Source organism: Myodes glareolus, chromosome 9, assembly GCF_982192425.1.
Source record: "Myodes glareolus chromosome 9, mMyoGla1.1, whole genome shotgun sequence".
Lineage (NCBI taxonomy): Eukaryota > Metazoa > Chordata > Mammalia > Rodentia > Cricetidae > Myodes > Myodes glareolus.
In genome coordinates, this window is record NC_142034.1 from 9,467,990 (window position 1) to 9,495,731 (window position 27,742).

The 27,742-nt window shown below is 47.9% G+C and overlaps 1 long non-coding RNA gene across 1 annotated transcript in view; it reads left to right on the top strand.

Annotated features, from left to right (window-relative positions):
• The window catches only part of LOC146893340 (uncharacterized), a 154,113-nt gene that overhangs the window by 107,149 nt on the left and 19,222 nt on the right, over positions 1 to 27,742 (top strand). Inside the window, exon 2 of the long non-coding RNA XR_015003879.2 lies at positions 26,116 to 26,162. This is a non-coding gene — a long non-coding RNA (uncharacterized LOC146893340). The remainder of the gene's footprint in view (positions 1 to 26,115; positions 26,163 to 27,742) is intronic.

Sequence of the window (27,742 nt, forward strand, 5' to 3'; positions counted from 1 at the left end):
ACTAGTGTTAAATTGTGCACATCCAAAGTCAATGTGTGAACAGCCAGTACCGTGAAACCAAAGTGTGTTTATAAAGGGTACCCACTGTTGTCTGCGGGCCTCTGAGGCAGAGGATGTTTCTTTTTAGCAAAAGGAAATTGGCATATGGAGAGGTGATGGTATAACCGCAGAGAGATTATATAGCCATAGACACCCCTATGGCCACACCGAAGGGAGCTTTTCTCCCAAAATGCATTGGTAGGAATAAAGCAGAATATAATGGGAGGAGGATCTAGTGATGCCCATCTATGATAGTCTCAGTACTTGGAAGGCAGAGGCAGGGTGGTCACATTTTCAAGGCCAGCCTGGTCTACATAAGGAGTTCCAGGCTAGGCAGGACTACACGTCTCAAAACATCAATGGACAACAGAGAATGAAAAGAGAAGTTGCTCTCCTCCTGTATGCCTTGTGCCCGAGTCAGAAGGGGAACCCCTCCGGCCGTGTCCCCATCATGGACTCTGGAAGCACTGGATTTTGCCGCGAGCTGCAGTAGAAACCACTAAGTCCTTGTTCCCGGATCTGCTCCCTGCCCTCTGGCTAATCATTAGACACAGGTGGGAACCCACGGTCTCTGTTTTCACAGGCAGTTACGACAATAATAGCCCCCTTTAGGCCCAGGCTTTTTCATCTTCAAAGTAGTTTAGAAATGTGCGCTAATCTCCCAGTACCCCAGTGAAGTCACAAGTCCTGGGTTTTACTGGAGGGAGCCACCAAGGCAGGGGAGCGAAATGAGTCCCCCGAAGCCAGCTGGGGCTGGAGTTAGGCAAGGTTGGTATTGGGACTCAGGTTTATGGTGGCTGGACTCCTGGACGTGGCCTTTACCAGTCCACACCTTTCTCTTGGCCAGTCCTTTCTTGGTGTTTGTGCCAAGCCTCAATCTGGTCTGTCTGGGTGGAGAGAAGGTGGCATTTCTTGTCTTTGTCTCTCTGTAGACTGCTTGGACGGGGACTTCTAAATGCCTTTAAAAGAGTATTTAACTCTCTTTCACTCCTTTCTTCCTCTGCCTGGTCCCCTTCTCCCCTCCTTCCCTTGCTCTTCCTTCTCTCCCCTCTCCTTTCATCCCCTTCTCCCCTTTCTTCTTTTCCATTTTTCTTCCTCCTTTTTCCTCCTTCACCTTCTCTCTTTTCTTCTTCCTCTTTTTTCTGTCTCTTCTATTCCATTTTCTGTTTCTTTCTTCCTCTTTTTCTTCCTTTTTTGCCCCCTCTGTTCCCCCTTCCTCCCCCCTTCCAATCCTTCTTCCTACTCTTTTTCTTCACCCCATCCCCCCATTTCTTTCCCCCCTGCACCCTCCTCTTCTCCCTTCCTCTCTACCCTCCTATGGCAGTTAATCATCCCCGTCAACCACAGAGTTACACTGAGAAAATATTTTCCTTGTGGACCGTGTCTCCCAGGATAGCAGTAGGAGCGGAATAGTTGCAGTGTCCCCTTCACAAGCCTATTTGAAGAAGTCTCTGGTTAGCAGAGCCGTGGCCATAAAGAACAAGGCTGTCTGGCCACTAGACACGACCACTGCCAAAGGGACAACCCTGGCATATGGAACCTTTAGGAGCCTGTGGGTATAAGCAGGGCATTTCCTTATGTGCTCACTCTAGATGTTTCTGACCTGGGCTGGGAGGAGCTATGGTTGGGTGAGGTGTCCAGGAGGACCAGGGAGCCTGAAAGCGGCTGTGTGGCTTCCTGGGGGACAAAACAGTGACCATAATCAAGTAAATGTTCAGATTCAGACAATCTTTATACCTGCCTGTGAACTGCTGTGTGTTTCTAGGTCTCATGACTCCAGGGACAATGACCCCATGATGGGTGTGTGGGAGTCCTTTGGTCCCTTCTTCCCGCTACTGCTTTGGGTAAATACACTGATAGGCAGAGCCTGGGTGTTTGAGTATGTTTCAGTTTGCAATTAGATGGACCCCAGAGACAGGCTAAAAGACTCTTCAAAGACTCTTGAGAACAGAATGGCACTGGTGTGCCCAGTCGAAGATGCTGGGAGATTTGAGTTGTCTTGCATCTTCTCTGTGATACAGCCGGCTGCCGCAGGTTGCAGCTTTGCCCCTCTTTAAAGCCTTTCTCTTTTGTGCTTGTCAACATGGGCTGCTGGAACAAACAAAAATGTTGCAGACAGAGTCACTTAGCATCCGCTTCTCACAGCCCTGGAGACTGTGGACAATCTCAGATCAGAGAATCAGCAGGGCTAGATTCCTTCTTGGTGAAAGATACTCGGTCTCTGATTGACAAGACTGAGGTGGGCCGGGTGAGGGTGTGGGAGCGCTTTCCGGGGGCACTAATTCCATCTTGGACCGCTGTCCTTATGGCATCTTTATTTCTCAAAGGTTTAACTGCAAACACCATTGGAGCTTAGCTTTTGAAAAAAATGAATTTGGCGGCCCAGAGTATTTTTCTGTAGGATCCTGCCCAATCTTGGACTGTAGCAGTGGAGTTCTAGGTTGGGGGGGGGGGGATGCAGAGCAATTAGCCCCACCACATAGCCAAAGCAGAGAGCCCTGTTAGGTTCCTCTTGCTGCGTCAATGAACCTGGCCACCTTCTACTTCCAGGCTAGGTGGTATGGATCATGCAAGTAGAACCTAGAGTGTGTGAGTTGTAGGAGTAGCCCTAGCCTAGCACCCCCAGGCTCAGCGCCACACTAGGAACCTAGTCTTGAGGTGTCAGTATCCCTTCCCCACCCCCAATGTCTGGCCTAGCTGCAGACAACTCTCTTGTTCCGTAAAGGTCAAATCCGGTTGTCAGAGCATCTGCAGCGGCCCGCCTGCTGTTTCACCCTTTGTCACTAAAGAATCCAACTCCCTCCTAAAACCGAAGGGCGGCCCCATGGTGGCACTGGGTCCTCCTCAGGTTTCAGCCATTTTTTCGGGCTTCCTCCGTTACCTTGGTTTCTGGCTAAGTGCAGGTAAATGATATGCAGATAGAATAGTGTGAAGACAGAGAAGGGGCGTCCCAAAGGGAATAAAGGATACTGCTACGGGAGGAGCGTCTTGTCTTCTTCAGGCTTTCTCCTTTGTGTGTCCTGCCTCCTGCCCTCCCTAGTCTCGGCCTGTCCTCCCTCAGCCCACTTAACGCTTTCCCTCACTCGTGAGCAAAGATGGGACGGCTCGAAAGCACGGCCTCCCTAGTTGGCCTCTACCTGGCTTAGTGAGGGTTTCTATTGCTGCAATAAAACCCCATGACTGGAAGCAAGTTGGGGAGGAATGGGTTAATTTGACTTACACTTCTGCTTCACTGTTCATCACTGGAGGAAGTCAGGGCAGGAATTCAGAGCAGGGCTGGAACCTGGAGGTAGGAGCTGATGCAGAGACCATGAAGGATGCTACTGACTGGCTTGCTCCTCGTGGTTTGCTCAGCCTGCTTTCTTATAAAACCCAGGACCACCAGTTCAGGGATGGCACCACCTTCAATGGGCTGGGTCCCCCATCAATCATTAATTAAATAAATACCTTATAGCTGGCTCTCATGGAGGCATTTTCTCAATTGAGGTTCCCTTAGTCAGATAACTCTAGCTTGTGTCAAGGTGACATCAAACCACCCAGCACACTGCCTCATCTTCACCTAGATCTCTTTTGGTCTCTGGAAGGGGGAACCTGAACCTCCCCTTTCCCTTCTACCCCCTCCACTTCCCTGCCTTCTCTTCTCTTTTGTGGCTTTTGGCTTGTGCTGTGGAGACTACGGTTGGCCTGCATCTCCCAACTCCTTATTCAGCTTGTAAACCGCCCTCTTCTCCCAGCCTCCCAGGTGGACTTCAGTCTTGCCCAGTCTCCAGCTGAGCCCAAGGCTTTGCAAGGGAATATGAATCCTGCCCCCACCTCTGCTCTTCCCTCCAACTCTCTGCCTCGTTGGTCCTTCTTAGGTTAAACTCCTGAACACTACCGTTTACTCTCCTTCCTGGCACAGAGAGGGAGGGACTCCGAATTCCTTGTTTCATTTGCATATCCCATCCATACTTTCTCATGGAAACACAGCTCTTGCTTTGTGACAATGAGGTCTGACTTCCTCTAAACCCCTGTAATCTAGTTGGTCCCCTCACCCCCACTGATCATATTTATTCAATCCTGATTCCCTCCCATCCCCTTGAACCCCTCAAAACTGCCTGCTGCTACACAACAGGAATGAACTTGAGCTCTCTGGTTCTAAACCCATCCCTTCCACAAACTGCCCCAAACTTCCGCCTGCATGCTTGCTACACCGGATGTCCATAGCCTCCTTGATGCTCATCTCCTAGAGGTCATGACCCCCCAGTCAAAGCCTCCTTGTGTCCTCTTGCTCCAAGCTGGGTTCTTCCCTTCATCTCTACTTTTCTCAGATCTGGAACCAAGGTTAACTTTTGTTTTATTTCCTTTCTCTTCTGGTGTGGACACAGTTGACCCCTAGGACTCCAGTGTTTCCTTCTTACACTGGCTTCTTGCAAACGAGGGTGGGCCTTGGGCATCTGCCTTCCACTCTGTCATCCTTAGCAAAGGTCTTCTAAATGCCCCCGAAGCACTGTCCCGGCACCTGTGAAGCGCTTTCCCCCCACCCTGTTTTCCCTCTTCCCCGGAGCTTCTCATCCTCTGGAACACTGAAGATCCATCTCATGATACTTTTATGTCTCCATGGACTGCTATTGACTGAGCCCTGTAAATATTTGGTAAATACAACATGTTTGCATAAGGCATTGCACAGTCAGTCTCCTAACAATGCTCCATGTGTCTGTGGTCTTGTGGGACTCGGATGTTAATTTCGTGGCTTCCCAGGAATTTGTGGCTGACATTTGGTGACCACCCACCTAGATTTTTGTAGTGATTTCCAACTGCACATCTTACCAGCGCATCCTACATGCTAATAAGCTGTGCACCCCTTTGGGTGTAGCCCTTCCTACTAGAGAGATAGCTCTTGCCCTAGTGCCTCTTGAGAGCAAGGCTGTTATCAGACAGCTGGGTCCTCACGGGACCTGGTTTCTTCGGCCTTTTGATAGAGTTCCTTCTGAGGAATCAGTATCGCACCCCCTTCCAGGAGATGCATAGGTTCTGGTGGCTTGATTTTTAGCTTCGGTTGTTATTTTCTTGTCTAGTGTGCCAGAAACCCTTATCAAAGGACTGCACTCAGTCTTTTTTGGGTTCTGCATCCCAGGGCTCACTCCTTCGAGGGTCTTATTCCACAGGCTTGTTCTTAAAGTATGCCTCTATGCTGTCTTTTATACCACATGTGTGCCTATGTGCACACGTTTTCAAGTTTATGTGAAAGTTATTTTAAATATAATAAAAGCAAATACAAAGAATATTCATAACCTCTCTATCTGTATTGACCTATTCAGAATATTTTATCCCATTGGGTTTGTTGTACTTTCTCTCTCTCTCTCTCTCTCTCTCTCTCTCTCTCTCTCACACACACACACACACACACACACACACACACACACACACACACACACTTCTTTTCCCTGGCCTATTTGAAGATAATTTGCATGCATCATGTATTTTCCCCTTTAAATATATCAGCGTGTGGCATTCCTGAGAGCAGGGATGTGTTTTTTACAAAACCCAGTTGAGTGGCTACCATTCTAAATTTCCATCAGTGAGATACTGTAGCCCCCAGGCAAGTCCCAGGTTTGTTAGTTGACCCTACTGCATCCTGTAAAACCCCACTTCCCTCTGGTCCTGGATCGAGTGTAAGGTGAGCTGCTGCACTGTCTGATGGGTAGATGTGGGTAAGTGACTCCACGAGAGCCCGGGATAAAAGGGGGTATCAAATATGTATTGGGGATCACTCACAAACAACAAGGTAGAGTGCCACCATGGTCCTTTGCTCTGTGGGTGCTGGGAGCTGCGATTAGATCTCCAACACCACCCAAAAGAGCAAGTGAGCCTCCTCCTCTTTCTTAAAAGCAATCACATCTGCAGTGATCAGACCACGCCCCTAAATCTGGTATCCCCAAAAGCTATTGGCTGAATGAATTCCCACAACACAGATACCGTCACATTAACCTCCTTTAACCTGCCAGATTTCCACAGTCTGTCTTTGTTTTTCATACCATGGACACTTGTAGAGAACTATTTCTAAGAGGAAAATCCCTCTATTTGCATTTGGGATTGGGTGGGCAGGATTAGTGTATGGTTCTAATTTTGTTATTGTATTGCCTTGTTGGGATCAGGGCCATGCTATGTAGCCCTGGCTGGCTTGGTACTTGCTAGGTAGCCCAGGATAGCCTCCATCTCATGGCAACCCTTCTTCCTTAGCCTTCTGTCTGCTGGGATTACAGATGTGGACCACCACGCCCACCTGATGAGACTGTCTGTTCTTGACTAAACTCCTGCCGAGTGTTGTATCAATCAGTGTGTCACCTCTGGACTGGATCCAGTCTCCATCTTTCTTGGATTGGAGGTGTGGATTTGATTCTGCTGGTAAAGCCCTGTCTTGTTTTGCCATTAGACAACCAATGTGTATTTTCTTCTTTGCGACAGAGAAGTCATCTGTGACCTGAAGGTCAAGCAAAGCTCCTTCTCCATCCTTTCATTTGGGTTTAGCATCCATTTGCCGTGTTTTCTGGTTGGGTCTTCACTGGGTAGTCTCAAATGCTTTCCTAACCCTGTGATTTAACTGTCGGCAAGAAACTTTCTTCACCCCTGTACCTGTGTCCAGTTTTTTCTCTCTCTATCTACACACACACACACACACACACACACACACACACACACACACACACACTTAGGTGCCTTGCAAAGATTCCAGACTTCCTTAGAACTTATTTCTATTATGACCCACATGTGACAGCAGTAACTTAGTTGTGCCATGAGGAGGGAAAGAATGTGCCCTTTGGGTGCTTTCTTGGGTTCCTTTCTGCTGTTGAGAAGCCCCCCCCCATAATGCAAAGATCTGAGGCACATCTGTCAGATTATTGTGCAGTTAGGAACTGTGAAGTGTCCCAGTACCTAGTGTTCTGTGACTGTGTACAGGGAAATCCTAGAGTGTCAATCATGGCTGTTGATCCTCCTATAGCTGAGCCTCTTTTGACACAAAACCATGTTATGGCTCAGTGCCCATCTTTGACATTCACATGAGAAAGGCAAAATGAGAATCTTTAAGCAGAAGTACCTACAGGATCAGGCAGGCGACTCTAGCAAGTGAAGGCGGTTAACACTTTGACAAGGGTGGGCTGCATGACTCTGGAGAGCACGTGACCTTCCTCAGAGACATAACAGCCCCCAGCATCTGACTTGTTGCTTTGCTGGGGTACAGCTGTGGGATTGTCAGATCTTCCCATTTTCCAGACTTTTATGTCAAATTTGAAATTTCTCCATCTCTACGCTTCATCACCTAGTTGTGAAAACATTAAAATACACATCCGAGCCATGAGCTACGCTGGTTATCCGTGCGCCTTACAACCCCATTCATCAAAGTACGGTTAGAGGCTTTGGTGACCCTGCTGGATGGTCTTGTAGGGTTTTGTTGTTGTTGTTTTTGTCTAAAAGAGGGGAAGCCTTCACCTTCACCTTCACTGTTTCCTTTGGTGTCCCATTCAGAATACAAAACAAGGGATATAAAGTCTGTACTTTAAAAACCAAATCGTTCCCGTTCACGTCTGGAAGTTTATAACGCCCCTCAGCAGCAGTCCTGATCTGGCCTTCATGTAGATGTAGTTACACACAGTATTTAGGGGTGAATTATTAGTCCCTCCCCTGAGGCCAAGCAAGACAGACGAAGGGTCCACTCTTCCTTCCGGCGCATGCCCAACCCTTGCTGAAAACCCAATCCTAAGATCATGCCAGGTTAGTCGGGACCAGGAAAAAAAAAAACCCTCTCTGTGGATCGTTTTGCTTTGTTTTATTGCTTTGCTTAGCAAACACACTCCGAGAGGACACAGCGTGTCCTGCTGCGGTCAAATGCTATGCCTAGCACATGCGTGCTCTCTCAATCCCCTGCTCTCCCCCCCCCCCCCGCCTCCACTCCCGTTCTGCTAATAAAGGGTCATAAGAAATGACAGCTTCTCACATGTTAACACATTTCTCAGATGGCAGGATTTCTGGGTGCCTCTGGAACCCATTCTGAATAGCTAAGCTGGACTCCAGGTTTGAAAGTCCCACACATCTTTTGACCTATAAAATCAAATAAAACCTACCGGTTCCTGTTTAGAATAGACTATCAGTTTTCCCTTGACTCTTTGCTTTCCTTCCTGAACAGCCTTCTGTCTCCTCTTTCCATGTAAATAGACCCAGGAGTCTGGGCCTCCTGATAGGACGCTTCCAATGCTCTCTCCTTTCTAACAGGATTTTGGAAGTGTACGGTGTCTCTTACCTGACCAGGGCACACTGGGTTATAAATAGTATCTAAATTTCTGCCCCGGATTCTTTATATTTTATTGATTCATTTTTTGCCAAGATCAGGGTAACATTTAACCAGTTCCAAATAATTAAATTTCAAAATACTCCGTGAGCTTGGCTAGGGGATATCCTGAATGCATTGGCATATTTACATCTAAATTCATGTTTTTGTTTGTTTTAGCTTATTTTGCTCTCCTTTTAAACATATCATTAAAAGGAAATTTATTTCCTAGTTTTAGTCCCAAATCTAGTTAAGCATCCTTATAAAAATAGGCAATCCAGTCATTAGTAGTCATCACTGTCTAATATTCCCTTAGGAAGCGTATCACTTATTCACATACCATTAGCACATTTGAACATTAGATACCTACAACGAACATCTGGATTTTTTTTTTGTCTTTTTTTTTTCTTTTTTGTTTTGCTGCTGACAGTGGAAATCAGGATTTTACACTCAGCTGTGCCCTAGCCCATCTGTGCCAGAATTTTAATCCTTGATATTCCAGGGACCTGGGCAGCTCTTCCCGGTGGCAAATAGCAACCCCTACTTCAGAAAAACTATCTTCTGGTGTGTCCTTGCCAAGGGCAAGGGAGTCCTCAGCTGTCCTGGTTTTTGCAGACTCAGCCTCGCAGAATACAGACCTGAGGCACCGTGGCTCATGCCTGGTGTTTACTTTCATTTCCAGCCACATCTGGAGGCCAGCATTTATGAATTTATTCCCACACCTTGCAACAGTTTACTGAGTTTGTGCGTTAAGGGACGGGAGGGGAAGACGAGGCCCTGTGACTTGTCCGGCGTGACATAGAAGGGGAGTTCCGTGGGCAGACCGTAAACCCCAGGCTTGCTTATTAGCATCTGTGGCCTGCCTGTAGACGGCAAAGGCGTGAGTGGACCGTGTTTGTCTTGGAGGTCCAGTCCAGAAAGTTCCATGGAGTGTTCTCCATATATATACAGCCAGGCATCCTTTTAACCCACCAGAGGCCAAGGGAGGGAGAAAAAGGCTGTTCAGAAGCAGAGGGCCCTGTGTCTCCTGGGGGAGAGCAGGGATGGGCACCTAGCTATGTTTACCGTTGGGGCAGTGCAGTGGGTGGGCCAATTCTTGTGACGTACTTGAGGCTTAAAAAATGGTCGTAAATCTGATGTCTGTCAAACAGGGCTGGCATTTTCTTTTCCTTTTACAACCAGGTTTTGTGTGACTAAAATTTTATTTTAATTTTTTTTTTTTTTCCCAATTAGAAGTCCTCACAGGTAAGGCGGGACCCTCCTCGCATTGCATGCTCTGGAGTGTTTGGGAGAGGCAGTCGTCTCCTTTCTCCATGGAGAAAGAGCTCCTTCTTCATAATTTCTCAAAAACTTATTGAGGACATGATCAGCCCCTCAGCGTGGATGGACACCCAGAGTTCCACATTCGAGAACTTGGCTTTGACCAGCTGGCCTTGGCGCTAATAGAAGCACCCCAAGCAAGTCAGTAGCTTTCCCCCTGTAGATTCCCCACTCTGCCCTGAGGACGTCAGGAACCAAGGGGGCGATTCACAGGGCGCCAGTGCAGGGGAAGGACATGCTGTTTGTGGCTGCCAGCCACGGACCCTCCACTGCACAGAAATGTGCCGGGATGTCCGTTGAGTGCGTGGTTTGGCTCTATGAGACCTCACGTCTGAGGTGAGCCCGCCAAAGAGACGGGCACTTTTTGTGGTGAGAGCCTGGGGCCTGGATGCAGAGCTTAGACAGAGGGAGTGTGTGCCTGGAGAAGGTGTGGCCCACCAAAGAAGAGAAAAAACCCCCATCTGTGAGGAGACTGGCTGCCAGGTCTCTCCGCGCAGGGAACAGTGAGTAACTGTCGGGAAGCTTGGCTGGCTCCAGCATCCAGGTGTGCCCTGGCCAGTCAGGTGTGGCATTTCGTGTCATGTAAAGAAAAAGTGTGAGGTCTTAGTATGCACCCCTGGCTCTGTTGCAGCTCACCTCTGCCCACCTTTGCCAGAGCATCCCCATCCACTGGAAGGGCAACCCCATCGAAACAGGGGTGTGACCCATGAGACTTCACCCTCAGCTGTGGTTCCTGCTCCCTCCTTCATCGACTAGATCTTCATGTTTCATTTTCTGCCATGTCCCAGCCAATCTTCAAGCCCTTGGATCTGAAGAAATCCTTGCTTTAAGGGGCCTTTTTCCTGGCCCGTGGCCACCCTCAACTGCTCGGTTATTTGGGCTTAGTTGTTGAAGGGTGTGAGACAAATTGGGCCAGAGAGGAGAACTGGAGCTTAACCCGGCTGGGTGGGATTTCCCTGTGGGCTGTGGGTGGGAGGCGGAGATATGCCCCCCAGCAGAGACCCCTGGAAGAAACCCAGCCACTGACAGGCCAGTATTTTTCCGTTGGTGGGTAGGGCGGGGTGGAAGTGGACTTTGCGCTGGGGACCGAGCAGCCTAGGGATTTTCCAAGGTTGCCTTAGGGAAGTTACCCCAACCAGGGGCAAGGAACCAGGGAGCATTCATTTTGTTTGTTTGTTTTTATTTTGAGACAGGTTTCCCTGTGTAACAGCCCTAACTGTATTGGAACTAGCTCTTGTAAACCAGACTGGCCTCGAACTCACAGAGATCCACCTGCCTCTGCCTCGCAAGTGCTAGGATTAAAGGCGTGCGCCACCACCGCCTGGCCCATTTTATTTATTTTTGAATGGCTCTCATTGTAATAAAATGTTGAGTGCCCATGCAGGAGGCTCCCATCAGTGCCTGCCCAGAATGCACTGGGCCACGATAGGATGAGCAGCTGAGAAGGTGGCAACTCAGGACTGGACTCCCGTCCTCTAGGTCAGTGGTTCTCAACCTTCCTGACACTACGACTCTTTCACACAGGTCCTCGTGTTGTGGTGACCCCAACCATAAAATCATTTCCTTGCTACTTCGTAATTGTAATTTTTCTACCGTTGTGAACGGTAATGTAGCTAACTGATATGCAGGATATCTGATAGGTGACCTGGAGTGATTGCAACCCACAGGTAGAGAATTGCTGTTCTAGAACCAGTTCTGTATGCTCAGTCGTAGGTGCCAGAGGGGGCAGGTGTTGATGGGGCTCTAGATCTCTTTCCTTGCCTTAGGAAGAAAATCAGCATTCAACAGCTTTGTGTTCTCGTGGGTCTTCTGCTGTCTCAATGTTTAGGTTAGCACCCCCTACCTTTTTCCAGATTTTCTATGTTCTACAGAGTAAGCCTTGAAGCTGGGTCCACACGATTGGTTTATACATGGAGTCCAGCCAACAGGCAGTTCCCAGCGTTAATTTGTACATTATTAAGTTGACTATGGTCTCTCTTTAGAGGGGTCATATTATCACTGCAACCTTCTTCCCGCCTCTCTATCTTTTGTCTTTGCGGAAACTTTAGGACTCAGCATAGGACCCTTGTGTTTGTTCGGGACCTGCGTTCCTGAGTGGCAGCACACATGTGTGTAGAGACTTGATCACAAGAAAGCCTGGGCCTCTGATATGTTGGATGTGCCCAGTCAGTGCTGAGCTGGTAGTTCTGTGTGAGACCTGGGTGGGGGGTGTACGGTTGCTGATGGCCAGTGTGTATTCTGGATTGCAGTGTCCCCGTGGACTCCTGATACTCGGCTGCTTCCGTCTGGAGACAAGGCATCAGTGTGACCATATTTAAGCCCAATTATTGATCTTGCAATGTACCAGATCTTGCAATGTAGTCAGAACTGTGGGATTTGGGATTCTGGTGTGTTCCTGTTGGCTGGAGAGAAGGTGTACACACAGGCCCACGGCCTGTGTATTAGTTGTTGTGATAGCAGGAATGAACCATCCCGGAGATGTTTTTCTTAGTAAGACAGTTATCTTGAGAAGGGTGGGGTTCTGATTAGGCATTGGGATAGGATGAAGCCTCAGTCCCTCCTACTGTTGGCTGTGTGAACAGCTGTGTGACTTGGTGGCCTGCTCCCCACAAGCCTGCTCATCTTAGGACTGCATCTGCTTGACACTTTCTGCAGGAAATACACTGAGCCTGTGTATTTTGTAGCATTGCTCAAAGCTGAGAGTCTGCCTAGATGTTTGGAATTCTAGAGTATTCCCCAAAATTTCTGGTTAAATGACACAGTCGCTGTGGATATCTGCTGGGTGAGCTAGGGCATTTTGGAGGAAAAAGTACAAGTCCTGAAGACATTGAAGTCACATCACTCACACCAAGGCTTGAGGACCTCCATTCTAGGCCTGCCTCTGTTTCCACTCTGGGATGGTCTTTTATGCCAAAGTTAAGCTCCCTGGGTGCATTGACTATACATAACTAGAGAAGAATCATCACCAAGCATCTGGTCTATGCTTTTTATAAAGACGTAAGTGTGAACACAAAGGGCATGGAGGCAGAGTGGCATTTAGCTCAGCCGGGAGAGGGCTCTCTAGCGTGACCCTGGACTCTGTCTCCAACACTGCATACAGATGGGCACAGTGGCATATGCCTGTGATCTCAACACTGAGAGAGTGGAAGCAGAGAGAACAAAAGATCAGGGTCATCGTTGGCTGCATAGCGGGTTCGAAACCAGCCTGGGCTACATGAGATCCTGTTTCAAAGCCAGCCAGCTAACCGACCAACCCCAAACAAACAAACAAACAAACCCGCAAACAAACCAAAAGGTACAGAAGGTTTTCTGTCTTTCTTTTGCCATGAGTGCCTGTCTCTAAATAAATGTTTAAGCAAGTATGTCTGCATGCCCTGTCTGGGCAGAGATTTGGGAATATAAAATACAGTTAGCGCTTTCTCTGATTGTCAATGACTGGTGAGCTAACGTGTCCTATAGTGTGATAATAGCCCTACAGGGCTTGATGGACTGAAAATGCATCCGAGTCAGAGTAGTTTTGCAACCACCAGCAGATCCTGGCTGTGGGAGTCCATGATATCAACAAAGCTGTCCTGCAGATTGCTCCACACAATCCTCCTGTTTCTGGTGGATTTCTGGTAGTCTTTGGCACTTCCTGGAATGGAGATTCATTGCTCCAATTTCTGACTTCATTGTTTTATAATAGTCTATCTATGTATGTCTGTGTTCTTTCCCCTTTTATGCAGACACCAGCCATACTGAATTCCAATGCCGCCTTACCTTAGTGTGATTTCATCATGACTAGTGACATCTGCAGTGACTCTTTTTCCAAATAAGGCCACATTCTCAGGAGCAGAGCGACTTCCACATAAAGTTATGTGAGTGGATATAGTTCACTCCACAACAAATGATAAACGGCCAACCTCCACAACGAAAGCATAGATGGAACTCAGATTTAAGTTCTCCCAGTTAATATCCCATCAAGGCGAGGTCCTTAAGTAGAATCCTATTGTGTGTCCAGGAGGAAGTTGGTAATTTACGGGGAAGAGCAGATGCGCCTTCCCAGTGCTTCCTAGACCAGTGCCTTAGCGACCGGCACACGATTTCAGAACGTTTCTCCTGCATTGTTCCGCATGGTTTATGTTGAAACTGTGCATGAGGAGGCTGGGCAGGATCATCATCTTGAGTGAGTCCAGCATTGCAGGACATACAGGATATGATGAAATCATAAAACATTAGAATCTGTGACTTTTTCAAAGCACTGAACCTGAGAAGTGCTCTCTCTCTCTCTCTCTCTCTCTCTCTCTCTCTCTCTCTCTCTCTCCCTAAGCCAGATGGAAGAGTCGTTAAGAACGTCCTGATAGCAGATAGAAATGTTTTTCCTAGGTAACCAGGGATGAAAGAGACTGGAGAAGAGAAGAAAAGCATTCTGATGTGACTCCATGTCACTCGGTGTCATTTCTAACCATGTAGAATACTTATTTCAGGTACCACGGTGGCACCCTTTTTCAGGGGAGCATCAATCCAATCCAACGTCCTCATTGGGTGGGTGAGAATGTAAGGTCTTTTTGAGGTCAAAGTCCCAATAATTGAGATCCCATTGTCAGGCAGTGGCAGGGTTGACTGTTGGCCAGCAGGGAGGGGACATTTGCCAATGGACAACTGTCAATCCTGAGGGATGCTCCTGGCTTCTAGTACCTAGAGACTAAGGATGTCACTACCACTCTATCATGCACAGAGCAGTCTCCACAGGGTCCGACCCCAAACAGCAGCAGTGTTTGAGCTGAAAGACCTGCCTTAGGGAGAGGCTCTTAGCTCTTACTGGCTTGACTCTCCTCTAACAGCTACAGTTAAGCCACAGCACAGCAGCATGGTGAACTCCATGGAAGCATGGGGAGGTGTTGTCTCTTACCTCTAAGGTTCCCAAACCAAAACAATGCTGGAGGGCAGCCTCTGGTTCTCTTCTCTTTCTCTGGATCACAAAATACTGGATTTTGCCAACCATTCAGCTTGAGTTTCTGGTTATAACACAAGCCTGTAAAAAGGAAAAAAAAAATCACCAAAGAAGAATGTCACGAGCAGGAACTTTCTGATTTCAGTTTAGTGTTTTAAATGCTTGCATGTCCACTTCTAGCTAAATAGAATCTTGCCCTTTAGGGTTTTCTAATGAACTTTTCTCTTTCGGGTTTTCTAATAACCCCGTAGCCAATGCTGACCCGTGGCTTCCACTGCTAGAAGATCCACCTTTTCGGCTCCCTGCTGGCCTTCCCTCTGAAATCACCGATCTCCCGCCTCACCTCATCACTACCTCCCACCTTAGTTCTCACGTGTCTCCAGATACCCCAGGGGAGACAGGAAGGATGAGGAGCGATGGTCCAGATCCAGCTGATGGAGCTCATAATGCTGCATGAATGCCGGTGCCCATAGTGCTGCCCCTGGGCTCCCCCTGGGTGCCTCTCCCTCTGTTGTCTGGCTCTTCTCTAGCATCCTTTACTTCTCCATTACATTCCTCTCATTCTCTTCTTTGTAACCAGTTGACCATCTGCTATTTGGATACCTGGTGCCTACGGTAGTATAGCTAGAAATTTCTTCCCAACTGGATAGGCCCCACAGCCAACTTAGTCATGAGATAAAGAGCCTGGTAACTGTCTCTTCCATACCAGTCCGTCAGTTCCCACATTGTCTGCACAGTAAACGTGCTATGTGCTAGGTAATGTTACATGCAATGCATATACATATGCACTTACGTAACCCATTATAATCCATGTCCCATAGTATGAACATTGGCTGTTCTTGTCGATGGAACCCAGAACATTGTGCCTGCTAGGAATGTTCTGCTACCGCTGAGCCATGTCCTCAGTTCTTAGATTTATGAAACAAAGCCTTACTCTGCATTCTAGACTGGCTCAACTGGGCATGCGAGGGTGACAAGGTATGTGTCATCATGCCAGGCAGACTGGTTATTTAATTTTTTTTATTGTATGCATGATTTGGGGGACATATGTGCCGCTGTGTTCCAGTGGTGGTCGCGGTGGTCAAAGGACAACTTTGTGGACTTGATTCTCTCCTTTCATCTTCATGTGAGTTCTAGGGCTAGAAGTGAGGTGGCCAGGTGTGTGTGGCAAACACTTTTCCCCGCTGAGTCATCTCCCACGCTGTCTGGTGACTGTTTGTATGTCATCATTCTTCCTGAATGTTTGACCTTGGGTATCCTGGGACCTGCCTTCTCTCTAAATTTCTGAAGCCTGGTTTAACGCCTGGCATAGAATAGGTACTCGGTCAACACCAAAGGGTCTCTGTGGTCTGGAGGTGATTTCGGATAAAGGTTTTGCATGCCCATACCTTGCTTGGCGTCATTTGAAGTTTGCTTGAAGGCTTTGTGGTTTATTTTTCTCTCCCCTCCCTCCCTCCCTCCCTCCCTCCCTCCCTCCCTCCCTTCCTCCCTCCCTCCCTCCCTTCTTGCTTCCCTGCCTTCCCTGCTTCCTCCCTCCTTTGCTCCATCCTTCCCTTTCAGCGCTGCTGCTGAGCTTCACACCTTTAGGTAACTGACGTATTATGGAGCTATATCCCAACCACTGTGATCAATTTCTTTAAGAAAATTCCTTCCCCGAGAGAGACATGTGGCCTCTGAGAGTTGTGCTAATCGGGCTGGTTGCAGTGTGTTTGGGCTATATGCAGAGTGGTAAGGGTGTATACATGCAAACCTCAGGCCTCCTTATGGCTGCCCCTCATCATCCCTCAGTCCTTGGGCACTGGCAGGGACTTGAGGGAGCCTGGAGCACTCTGAGTTGAACTTTGAAGTACACCCCAACTTTTCAGCTACAGCCCAGTTCCTCTGCATCGATGACCTGTCCCATACTCTCTTAAGTGTTTTACAAGTATTGATTGGAACCCCAAGACAGCTGTAAACACAGGAGTTATTTTGGTGAGCATTTGTGATGGATGAGGACCAGGAGGCATGGGGCCGCTGAAGCCTTTGCCTCGGGCTTCCAGACGTCACAGGTGGGGTTCAGGCTCCTAGTACAGCCAGACACTGATGTGTTCTTTTTCATAACGAGTCTGAGTTGAGTGTGGTGGCGTATGCCTGTGATCCCAGGCTTGGGATGCTGAAGCGGGGTGGTCCTGAGTGTGAGGCCGGCCTGGACTAAATAGTTAGAACTGGTCATAACAAAACCAAGCATGAGTAAGCTTGAGAGCCATGGGAGGCTTCTTCTAGCTCGATCCTGACTCTTGACTCTACCAGACACTTTGGGGTCCATCCTGGAGACTCATCAGTCAGGTACTTTGTATACCTGGAGAAATGACTATGAGGTCACTTGGGTCTAGGAAACATGGTGGGCTGACAGGTAGCAGAAAGGCTCTGGCCTAGCATTGCGTGCCTTCTCTGTGCACTCATCTGGATAGCAACTCAGGGGCATGGGAGCTGCCTCTGTCCTCAGCCTCACCTTACAGCCGTTAAGTCAGAATTTGCCAATCAAATCAAGACACTTGCAAAAGGAACCAGGGACCTATGGCGGTGGTTCCCCCTCCTTGATTAAAACGAAACCCATGACATCTTGAAATGTCAGCCTGTCAGTCACTTGGGAAAGCTTGCAGCATGGAAAGGCAATCACCCAGATGGCTTTATAAAAGCATGAGAATTTGCCTGGCTGAACCTTTTAAAATTAATACTGTGAGCTAGCTGAATAATGACCCATGCCTTGGAGAGCTGGGCCTGGGTATCTCTGACTAAGGCAGATGTTAATCTGGCTTGCTGGGGGACCTTGGCGGCTATTGGGGGCCTTGGAGACCCATAGAGTATGCTGATCAGAGAGGATAGGTTCTGTCTAAGGACGGCATGGGTTCCTGTAGCATCCCTAAGGGTTTCGAGATAGCAGCAGAAGGGTTTCTACTGCCAAGGGCGTGTTCAAATTAAGATCACCTCGTGTTTTTGCTCACCCTATGTAGTGAACAAGCCTCTCAGGGAGTGTGTGTGTTGCTTAGGGTCACACTGTTCAAATATACCTCCCTGATTTTCTGTGATCTCATTCTCCCTTAAAATATCACTGGAAAGTGTTTTTGAGTTGAATGTTTTATTTTCCATTTAAACGTGGTGAAAACCCAGACACGGGGGCTCTGTGTTGGCACCAGGCTGGTGGACCTGGACCTTGGACGCCTTCTGTGGTTCATGGCCTTTAGGGAACTGGGAGCAGCCTGCAGCCACAGTGACATCACAAGCCTGCCCAGGGACTCCGGCCTCTGTACAGCTGCTGGACACAGGCACTGTCCTCGCTGGGTGTCTCTTGGGACACAAATATAGTTTGAAATGAGAAAATGCCATGGTCTTTTAAACTTTGGCTGTTTTCAGTTTTTATTTTTTTATGCTTTTATCCTTTGCACAGAATGTCGGACTCTCTCTTTACACCCAAGGTCAAGGGAGTTCTAATGAGGGGAGCAAAGTCAGGCCACAGTTTGTGTGACTGTGGATGGAGGCAGGCAGGGAAAACCCGAGGGACACGTGGGTCTCAGGAAGCAGCAAATGACAGGAGAGAGGGCCCCGCCATTATGGAGGATGTCTACATGCTGCCGGCCGTGGGACGTGGTGGAACACTACCGGTGCTCCCTCTGACTGACAGTCACGTGCTGGGTTACGTGAAAGCCTGTCAGGGATGTGGAAGGAAGAAGTAAGTGGAGAAGGAGGGGGCAGAAGAAAGGAGGAGTGAATGGTTAGTGGCCCTGAGGACTATTTTCAAAGGGCTGAGGCATAGTAGACACTCGATAAATGACGTTGTTATTATGGAAATGTTCTATACCTGAGGTTGACAAGAGCCTGTGTTGTCGGGATGGCCATGGGAACATAAGAGAAGATTCGTCCTGAGAATGAGCGGAAGTCGCCAGACACAGTGAGGTGATTTAATTTGACGTTAGAAGAGGGCTTCCCATCAGACGATGAGATGATGACATTAGGTGATTCGTGTGGGTGTGGTGAATCTGAGATCACGGCAATCACCTTCTCTGCGGGCAGATGGCAACCCCAAGCTTAGGAAAGAGACTAGGAGCAGGAATTCAGGGTGTCCTGAGGAAAGGGAGAAAGAAAAAGTCCCACCCTGTGATAGAGGGGACAGGGCTTTAGAGTTGGGGTCCCAAGAGAGCCCCCCTCATTATCCCCTGCTTGGCCATCAGTGACCTGTAGAGTTGGCAGGAGGACTCAAGACCTTGGCCGTCCATCTTAGACCTATCTGTTGTGTGTCTGTGTGGGTGGCAGGCCTCTCTCTCATTCTTCCTGTTAGGGTCTCGGCCACTGTCCGTCTCAGGAGCGTGTCCTTTGCTGTGTGACAGACACAGAGAAGTATGTGTGTTGTAGATTCTGAACGGAAACACAGGTATCACCAGGGCCTTCTGTCATAGCACAGGAATTTGGAAAATGCCACAGAGCAGGTCGGTTCTACCCTGTGAGGTGGCCGCTAGGTTAGAACTCTCAGTCGTTCAAGCCAAGGCAGACTGATTCACGAGGGTCTCTGCTGCCTCTGAGTCTATAATTCTCACTGCCTCTGAGATGCCAGATGGTATCTGCCACCAGGTCAGCTGACTTCTCGTCTCTCTGGGCCAACAGTAGGGAGCCCTTGCCATAACACACCAAACCCAAACCTGAACTCCAACAGGCAGCTTCCTGACCCTGCTTTCCACTCTCTTTCTGATTTCCAACAATCTTGAAACTTTTATTTTATACTTTTTTTTTAAAAAGGTACATTTACTATTTTATTTCCAGTCTAGAACAACACATGATTTTTATTTTTTAATGTTGTAATAGGATTTGTTTTTTTTTTTTCACAAAGCAATGTCCACTCACTTTAGACACAGAGAAATGAGAAGACAAGTCAGCTGCCAGTTTAACACCCAGACCAATGGTCCCCAATGGGGACCTTTTGTTTTCTCATTCAACATTTTCATAATCTGTGTATTTGTGAGGTATTTGTAATAATAGAAACAGATAGCACTTACTGATTACTTACTATGGCCCAGAAGGTATGCAAAAATGTTGATTATATTTAATTACTACAATAGAGAAACAAGCATGATCGTATCTCACATCTTCAAATAGAAAATAACAATTATGGGGGCTGGGGCTGTAGCTTAGTGGTAGAGTTTTTTGCCTTGTATGCATGAGGCCCTAGGTTCAATCCCTAGCACTGCCAGAAATAAAGGAGAAAAGAATGAGGAGTTATGGTTGTGGAGAGCTTACGGAGGCAGGGATGGCTACCAGCCACGTTCCAGTGTTTTGGTTGAGATAACAATGCCTAGAAGATACTTACAGTGACTCAACTAGCTAGTGGCCAAGTTAAGATTTTGTCTTTAAGCTCTCTGCCCCCAGGATTCATGCATGTGTCCCAAAACTAATGAGTTGGTAGCACATGGAGGTTCCCCTGTGTCTTCACTGCCGTTGGCTCCTTGTGCACCTGCCTACCCTCCACACAGACCCTGAAATGACAGGCAGCACTTTAGAATAGAGCTGTGCCACCGACTGGCTGCCTCCCTTGCCCTCCTAAGACTCCACAATCTCATTGGTTCCAAGCAGGTATTGTTATCTCTTTCTAAAGGGTATGCGTTTCCCTCATGGAATTGGAGTTGTCTGAGATTTTCCTAGAAACCTAGAATGAATGTAATCTGCTGATACTACCTTTGTACATCCTTGTCTTCCTTTTCAACGCTCTTGAATGGGACACTCCTCCTGGCCCAAGTGCATGAAAGAACATTGTTCATTGCTATACCTCAGATACACACACAATCACATGTACACCATGGTACTGATGAATGTCTGTTGGTGAGGTTGACCACATACAGTAAACCCTGCTCCAAAAATGAAATGCTTTGTTCCCGTGCCATTGTGAGGAGCAAATTGTCATCCTCTCCCCGTGAGAACTTGGAAAGATGTCTTAGTTATGGTTTCTGTTGCTGTGAAGAGACACCATGAAGTTGACTATGGAAACTCTTATAAATGAATAGCATTTAATTGGGGTGGCTTACGGTTCAGAGGTTTAGTTCATTATCATCATGGTGGAATATGGTGACATGCAGGCAGACGTGGTGCTGGAGAAGGAGCAGGGAGTTCTACATTGTGATCCACAGGCAACAGGAAGTGGACTGTCTACCACACTGAACATAGCTTGAGCAAATAGAGACCTCAAAGCCCACTTCCTCCAACAAGGCCACACCTATTCTAACAAAGCCATATCTCCTAATAGTGCCATTCCTTTTGGGGGCCATTTTCTTTCAAACCACCACCTAAGGCGTCCTGTTCTTTTAGCCAAGCCAGTCTGATAGAGGCACCTGGAACTAGTTTCATGGGTAGACTTGTAGGCATTAAAAGTAGAGAAGATTGTCTCTGCCCCTGAATATACTACAAACTTAGTTTTCTATCAGTCTTCTACAGATAGTCAACTAGAGTGTAGGTATGAATTCTTTCCCACTGACCAGGATCTTGTCTTTGAAGCTCTGGGCATGACATACCTAAGTTGACTGAAGAGTTTGACTAAGAAATTATCTTCCCTAAGAGGGACCCCCAGAAACACACAATGTATATACACACACGCATACCACACACACCACAATGCTTGTTCTTGTAAGATGAAGGGCAATCATCCCTTGGATTCAACATGCCTGTGCATCTGGGTACCAGTTCCTCGGTGATCTAGCTATGTGATGAGTAAGGACTGGGATACCAGCTCCTATTAACGATCTCTCCTGAGGTGGTAGTAGTCCCTAGAGAAGTGAATATGTGTGCTCTCCAAGTAGACTTTCCAGAGTTGGTGGGAATAAATAGGAGGTGAATGACTACCTGGGAAGGCCAGTTCATTGTTGATCTTGGGTTGTGTTTATGTAAACTAACCCTATATTTGTGATGTCCTAACTTTTCTTCTCTGTGAAAAATCCTACATCTTCCTACCCATCTCTCTATCGCTTCTCTCCTGATGGCTGCTCTATTTGGGTGTGCTGGACTGGGCAGGTCGTGGGAAAGATCTCTAGACAGCTGGCTTGTCTGAAAGCCAGGCCTGGCCAGAGTAGGGAGGGCGGGCAAGAGAGGAGGTCTTTCTACCCTCCCTCAGTAGGAAAATAAAAGAGATAAATGAACCCTAATCCTGACCCAGGGGCGAATCCCAATAAAGATCCAGGTTAATTCTTCCTGCTGATCCAACCCTCGAATTCATTGTGAGAATTAGAGAGTTCTGAACACTAATTTGCCAGATCAGATCGTATAATTATCTTTTATAGACCTGAGTGTGATGTATGCTGGATGTTTGTGCTCTAGGGGCTGAGTACCTGCCTATGTTTGGACTTCGGAAGTCCCTCCTTCCAGACTTGAGCATCCCACATACAGGTGGGGTGGGAGCTACTGTGGTCTCTGTCTGTGATCAGACAGACCCAGCAGTGTTCAAAACCCCCCTCTTGGGGGGAGACTTTCCCATAATAAAACGGAGGGGGGAGGATTAAGTGGAACTACAGGGGAAAAGGTGAACCCCATGCAAGGGCATGATAAGGGCCAGGTGTCTGACTGGAGTGGGCATTTCCAGAAAGATCTCTCTATGAAGCAACAATGGGACCTTCAACAAGGGTTCTCAGCAAAGCCCACCCAGTTTGGAGACTGCAGTGAACACATCATTTCCGGATCAAATTGTGATGGTCATGCTCTTATGATTTCATCGCTCCCTTCCACCATAAAAACATTAAAATTAAACTTTTATGGCTGCAATGGTATAAGGATGATTAGTACCCAGGCCGGATCCGTTACCTACACATTACTGTGACTATCATTACTATGGCCATCACTGGCTCTGGCTTTGAAAGACATGAGAACATCTCTGAGGGCCCGTAAAAGTAATTGTAGCATGGTGGATGTGGTGGCCTTGGGAACGGTTCTGGAAATGGGACCCAGTACAGCGGCCTCCTGAGAGCTTCCTGGCCTATTTTGCAGAAGTCACTCCCATGGAATATTTATTTATTGTAGTAAAAAGTCTCACGCATGGGATATGCGGTTCAAGCAAATGAAGGGACCATGAAGGAGCTGATGTGGGTTCAACGGCATGGTGAGATCTGGTCAGGTGTGTGCTGCTAGTTGACCTGCTTCTGAAGGTGTTCCATTCAGCCCCTGCCCATTGTCCTCCACAGTAGAGGGCAGAGAGGGCCACACTGGCATAGCGGGAGCCGTGGGCAAAGCTCAGCAGAGCTCCTAGGAGACATTCCAGCCAGTGTGCCAGGAACAGACTTAGTATCCCTGGGTAGTCAAGCTCACTCTCTGGGAGGTTCAGTTGGCCACGCCACTTCAGAGAACAGAGTGAAACAAATGTCCAGTGGAATGCAGAAATCTCTTGAGATGCACAGCTGCCTAGACGCGGTCTCTCGGGCTGTGAGCCCAAACTTCTTGCATGCCTCGTACTCCACGGTCCCCAGAAGGGGAGCTGTGACTGAGAGAGGTTGTGGGTGGCTTGCCTGAGTTCCTGGGGGCGTGAGAGGATGGAAGAGGGGTGTCTTTGAACTCAAACTACTTACTCATTGTGTATTAAGGATTCCCAGCCTTGGGTTTCCCTGGGAACACATTAAAAATGCAGATTCTAGACTGTGATGTTGTCCAGTGGGTAAAGGATTTGTCACACAAACATGAGGACTTGAATTTAAATTTCTAGAACCCATATAAAAGCCAGGTGCAGTAGTGTAGAATGCAGTAGTTCTCTGCATTCCTAGAACTCTAGTGAGTGGAGAATTCTCGAAAGCTCGTGTCTCGGCTAGCCTGGTGTCCATAGCAGGTGAGCAGTGAGGGACCCTGTCTCAAACAAGGCGGAAGGCCAGGAGCCATGCTTGAAGTTGTACTCCAACCTCTGTAAGCCTGCCTTGGCATGCACATCATGGCACATGCGCACCAGCACTCACAAGCACATACATCACACACATAACACACACACAAAGATAAAAATTTAAATGTAGATTTCTCAGGTTTCCATCTCTGCACCATGAATTCACTTTGAGCCACAGATCCCAGGAATTCCTCAGGGCATCTGAGGAGGTTTCCTCCAAGTGCCCAGGTCTCCCTGGAGACCAGTCAGGACCACTGACATAGGATTAGGTCTTCACATGATTTTACAGAAACCTAGGAAGAGGGGGATGGTTCCAAAGCCCCTCCTTCCCCTCTTCATGACACTCCCTAACTCTCTAAGTTCAAGAAGACCCCAGCCCAGGCTTCTGACCCACTGCCCTCTCTATTAAATTAGCTGAAGTGAGACTTCATGGGGTCGTGTGAGGACTTAAGATGGTCTCATTTTAAAATCAATTCAAAGCCAGGTGGTTGTGGTGCACACCTTTAATCAGAGGCAGGTGAATCTCTGAGTTCGAGGCCAGCCTGGTCTATAAGATCTAGTTCCAGGACAGGCACCAAAACTACACAGAGAAACTCTGTCTTGAAAAGCAAAACAAAATAAAAAAAAAAACAAGCAAACAAACAAAAAACAAAAACAAGAAAAAAAAATTCAGCTCCCTCCATGAAGGAGGAGCAAAGCCAAAAGTGTCTCCATTCATCTGGGGTCTATCTTGAGTGAGTTTATAGGGTGTGTTCGATTGGCCAGTGAGGTTCCAGGTATAACACAGTTCATCCGGCCACAAGTGGTCAGTTTGGTTTGCTCACAGTCAGGAACCAATGCAGGAGGCTGGGATGAGAGCTCAAGCGTAAGCCCGAGGACCTAAGTTCAATCCCCAGCACCACCGCCCATGTACAAAGCATTTATAAACCCGGTGCCAGGGAAGGTAGAGTCAGGAAGGTTCCCTAAATCTCACTGTTCAGCAAGCTTGCTCTAGATACCAGGTCCCAAGACCCAGATCCCAGTGAGAGACCCTGTCTCAAAAAATAAGGTATATAAATCCCGATGAATGACACCTGAGTTTGATCTCTGGCCTCTGCCCCCATGTCCACACATACATACACACGTGCATCCCCAGGAACTCAGAAACGCAGAGACTATTGCATTTGAGGTCTGAGGCTGGTCCTTGTATAAGTTCATGGGCATGATAGTGGGATGCAGGCCCTGTAAATATGTCTGGAGAGGCCCTATGGTGCACGAGGCTCCCTTCCCCCATCTGACCTAATGGCTGATGGGGTTGCCTACCGAGGACCAGCCCCACCCTGACTTCAGGAACTCAGGGACCCTGGAGTGCTGGTATGTGAATGTGCGCTCAGCCACCCAAACAATCCTTTCTCTTGTGCGTGAAGGTTACCCGTTTTCCATTTCAAGTCTGATTGTATTCTTTTCCCCTCTTGTCTGTCTTCTCTGTGTTTTCATTTGCCAACCTAAGGGTCTCGAGTGAGTTCTTCGAGCCTAATGATGGGGAGGCTTAGAATGGGGCTATTATCTTTAAACACCGTTTGAAATACTACTCTTCCTGGCGTCTGAATGAGATTGAACAGAGGCCGGATTTAAAGATTAAGTATCTGTTTTAACAGCAACAACAACAGCAACTCGGCTGATACCTGCCCGTTTGTTCAGGAATTACCTGCGCTAGCTCACACCCCAGAAACCCACAAGGTGTAGAAGGCATAGCAGTTAGAGGTTATGGACTGGTGTTTGCTGGAGTGTGGTGGAGGCCAGGTGTGGAGCCTGACGGTACGAACGTACTGCCCCGTTGAATGAGTTCAGATGTACAGTAAGTTCAGCTCGCTGAAATAATGAAATAGGAGGCTGGGTAAAAGGAGCAAGCGAGGGCGAGGAAACCAGCCCCTTTGGAAAAATGCTTGCCTTGGAAACCATGGGAACCTGAGTTCAATTCCCCAAATCTGCATAAAGAAAAAAAAAAAGCTGGGAGTTGAGAGTAGCAGGGAGGGTGACGGCATACAGCGTGAGTGTGCACACACACAGACACACATAAATGTGCACCTGCATATGGCGCGAGTACGCACACGCGTGAATGAATACACGTGGGTACACACATGAGCACACACATGAGAGGTCCCACTCCAAACAGAACAGCTCAGCATTCAACCATCCATTATTTTGCTATCAATGTCCGTTGTTAATAACTTGAAAAAAAAATCAGTATCCACTGTAATATCTGTCTGTGTTGAGTTGATTCTAGGTTTAGTTTATTATTTTTTTAAAAGATGCATTTCTTTGAAAGTAGCTTCGAGTTTGTCATGACCCCAGTTGAGTGGATTTCTCCTGAGATGTGGTTTTGCTGCATATTGAAGAATGCTCAGCAACTGTCAGCCAGATGAGGTGGCTCATGCTTATAATGTCAGCACTTTGGAAGCTGAGGCAACGGTACATAAGTTCCAAGGCCAGTCTGGGCTACATAGTGAAAACCTGTCTCTTGAATGAATAAAAACTGCAACCCATAAACCTCTATGTCCCTCAAAGGCCTGACATTCAGGGTCTATCCCCAGCAATGATGAGTCTGATGATGGTGTGTCCAGTATTGCCCTGCTTACAGATTTAACCGTCCCCTTCTCGTTTTAGGTAAGACCAGAAGTTTCTGCTGACATTGGAGCAAGGACAAGAGAAAGGTGAGCTGTGTGTAAGTGGCTGTCTCCGTGCAGCTGTGTCCTTTCTGTCCATTTGCTTTGAAGGTAGAGTTGTGTTCCCTTGTATGCCCACGGATGTAGACACGTCCCTAACGCTCTGGGTGCCTAGCCAGAGTGCAGACAGCAGGCAGCAGGCAGGGGTCTTGCCGTTTGTTGTGGGAGTGGGATTAGACAGTTGTAAATATAACGTGTAGTTAATCCAGGCGAGGCTGTGCTCCGGGCTCTCCTGGTTGTCACTCAGGTTAATGTAATTGCTCACACGTCCTGGGGCTCTAGCAGATAGGTTACAGTATGCCCAAAGGTCAGACAAGGAAATTGAGGTATAGTCCCATGCCTAAGATGGTGTGGGTAATTTGGGAGAAAGTCAAGACTCAAAGTCAGGTCTGTCCACATCATTTGCTGTTCTATACTGCCCTTTTACAGTATAGAACTGCCCTTTTACCCTCCCCAAACAAGTTCTTGCTGCCTGTCAGAGTTCAGAGTAGGGACAATCTTGCAGTACGCGGGAGAATCACCAGGCAGGTGATTCCAAGCCCGCACACCCAGGAGACAGGCGGCAGGTGGACCACACCTGTTGCCTTTCAGGAGCACAGAGACTACCCACAGGATTAAACAGGATCTCAGAGCTTTCTGGAAATCTGCCGACCCAAGTCTGGTCCTAATAATGCTGGATGTAGAACACATGGCCTCTCTCTTTATCCAAGAGCTGGCTTTGCCTATAACTGTCTAGGCTCCTCCATCCAACGTGGTTACAGCAATTCTGGCCATAAATCTCAGTGGTAGGCCCTGAGTGGGAAGCTCAGAATATAGGCAGCTTTGACAAGAGACACTAGATCACCCCTGTGTCTCCTGCAGAGCCTGGGGAATGAAGCGCTGGGGGTGGGAACAGAGCTGACACCTGGCGGCTCATGAGAGGAGGACGGAGTACTGCTCTGCCTGGTTCCTGGGACAGCGGCCACGTTTGACAAGTGACGGCCACGTTTGACAAGTGGCAGTACTTCTTCTTGTTTTAATCTTGGCAGTTATGGATTCGATTGTAAATGAATTCCCTTAACATGGTGATGCTAAGTCTTGCTCCTTGGGAGACCAGGGATTGAAGGAAGCCAGACCAAGGTCTACTGGTGTGCAGAGTCCTGACAGTCCTGGCAGAGAGTTCATCTCCCAAACTTCTCACCCCTTCTTCCAGTCACCCCTCTGGCTTTGAGTTTTGGGGAACCAGCTGGAGTACCCATGGTGTGCTCTAATCTGGGGACTCCCGTCTCTCCTCCTAAAGTAATTAATCCTGATTGCACCTTCCCTGAGCCTCTTCTTAACCCCAACATTCCATGGGTTACTTGATGCATTTGAGAAACCATCTGTAACTTGCCATTTATTGTCCCTGCATTCGTGTCTCCTTGGACACAGCATCCCATGACCCGTCATTTCCTAGTCCCCTGCTTTGTGTCTTACCTATAAGACAAGATTCTTCCTGCTCTCTGCATCCCCGCATCCTTCCCTCCCGCACCATTGGTGACCATGACCTTCGTGTGTGCCCATACACATACATGCATGCCCCATGAGGC